This window comes from Gastrolobium bilobum, unplaced genomic scaffold (assembly GCF_033153095.1).
Source record: "Gastrolobium bilobum isolate Gb01-03AN ecotype WA unplaced genomic scaffold, APGP_CSIRO_Gbil_v1 utg116777, whole genome shotgun sequence".
Classification (NCBI taxonomy): Eukaryota; Viridiplantae; Streptophyta; class Magnoliopsida; order Fabales; family Fabaceae; genus Gastrolobium; species Gastrolobium bilobum.
Window position 1 is genome coordinate 36371 of NW_026898302.1, and position 2394 is coordinate 38764.

Here is a 2394-nt window from a genome sequence, read left to right on the forward strand (position 1 = left end):
CTTGGTTAACATTACCTGATTAACACAATATTCATTCCATTCGAGCTATATCACAAAGATGGCTTTGTGCCTTTTTCATAAACTACCATACAATATTTACATATATTCGTTATTCTTTACAAAACATTTACATAGGCAACTTAGGCCTTTCAAAACATTATCTCCACTAGTTATCATATCAAAACATATATACAGAGATTTCACAAAACATGCAACTGTTCATTAGTAGCTCCAAGTACAACTCTAGTCTTCATCCATTGACCTCTTATCCTTATCTTCCACTCTAGAAGTACCTGAAATATATCCTCATAACGCGGGGTGAGATAAACTCAATAAGCTCGGGGTTTATGGAGAAGTCTCCACCCGCGAGTTCAGTTCATGCATTACATGTTAAATTCCCAAACACAAACAAGACTATATATTTTCAAGTAATACAATTAAGTATTTTCACCTCATTCTTACCTTTCATTTATCCCACATCACTTTATAAGTTATAATTCTGTTACTTTACTTCACAAATAGATATTTCACAACACAAATTTCGTAATTTCATTCCAGCAATTATGATCAACTAGAGCATACCTCTTTCACAATTCAAACTTTACTTCAGAAATAAGAAATTCCTATCAGAATTATCCACAACACTCAATTCTCATAACCAAGAAGATTAGTACTTTACACTAATCAAATTAACTAGAATTATCAGAATATACAAAATTCACAATCATCAAAATATATCAAAATATTATATATCTCTGTTTTATAGAGTAACCAGAATCAACTGAAAATCAGATAGTTTCACAGTAATATTTATTCTCAGTAATTCTGCCACAACTATCCTTTTTACGGAAACGCTCAACTTGTACGATCAAATTATTAAATGGCCTCGTACTGGAATTCTTTATATTATATATATATATATATATGAGTACTCTTATTCCAAATCACAACTTTTTATATTAGTGTACTATATTTATACACCATTCTTTAATCTGTTATTAGATTCATCACAACACATCATTCTTTCTGCTAACAACAAAATCAAAACAATATATTAAGTACCCTGATAAACCCTTGGTTTACCATAATATTAGGTCTAAGTATACTTGAAATACATCATGAATTGCATGGAAATTAGGGTTTTACACCATAAAGTCACGAGAATTGAATATCTTGCTAACATGTTGTCATAATTCTTATTTCAAGGGATTTTTGACATCCATTATGGCTTTTTGGGATCAAAGGAATGCAACGAGAAGAGTTGAAGCCTTAAAGAAGCAAGATTTCAAGCATGTGCAAGTTGGAAGAGGACATTTTGGCGTCCAAGAAAGCGTTAAAACGCTCCAATGAAGGAAAACAACAAGAACTCACTGGAGCAGAACGTTTTGGCGGCCAAACAGAGCGCTAAAATGCTCCAGCAGCAACAAATCACCCTTCGAAGAGGGCGTTTTGGCGTCCAACAGCGCGCTAAAACGCCCAGAGGCAGACAACAATACACTGGGAGGACGTTTTGGCGCACAAACAGCACGCTAAAACGCCCATGCACGAACCAATCAACCCAAGATTTAATTAAGATTTTCCAATGGATACCGGATTGTGATATCTGAAATTTAAGCAGAAACATATCAATCTTGATTTTAATTGATAGAGATCTACGGGAAGATTTGATGAAAGATCACAACAAAGATTCGAAGCTCAAATCTGTCAACCTAATCTACAAGATCTTAAATAAAAAAGCTTGGATGCTAACAACTTCGAACTTAAGACAGCATTGTTAGACCAACCGTGGATGCTAACAACTTCGAACTTAAGCCAACATTGTTGCAACTGATTCAAAAAGATCAGTTCGCTGGAGAAAGCACGGAGGACCCTTATATTCATCTTGATAACTTCTTGCTTTACTGTGATACATTAAAGATGAATGGAGTCTCTCGTGACGCCATCTTGCTCAGATTATTTTCATGTTCACTAAAGGATGACGCAAAAGCTTGGCTTCAGTCACTGCCTGAAGGAAGCATCAGCAACTGGGATGACTAAGCAATGAAGTTCTTGGCCAGATTCTTCTCAGCTTCAAAGATGGCAAGGCTCAAATCAGAAATCACTGCTTTCGAATAAAAAGAAAGTGAATCCTTGTACGAGGCTTGGGAAAGATTCAAAGGATTACTCCAGAAGTTTCCTCAACATGGCATTGAAGCATGGGAGAAAGGAAAAATCTTCTTCCAAGGGATGACGCCAAACACAAGAACACTGGTGAATGCTGCCGTAGGAGGCTCATTAAAATCAAAAACTCCAGAGGAAGCATTGGAATTGTTGGAATCCTTAGCTTCTCAGGAGTATGACAATTGCTCCAGTCACACAAAGGAGAGAAGGAATTATGAAGCTCGACGGCTATGA

General features: G+C 35.9%; 1 non-coding gene across 1 annotated transcript; it reads right to left on the bottom strand.

Annotated features, from left to right (window-relative positions):
* Nucleotides 1–2082: 2082 nt before the first annotated feature.
* On the bottom strand, nt 2083–2189 carry LOC133314721 (small nucleolar RNA R71). The gene has a single exon (XR_009751996.1). It is a non-coding gene; the product is annotated as a small nucleolar RNA R71 (small nucleolar RNA).
* Nucleotides 2190–2394: the final 205 nt, after the last annotated feature.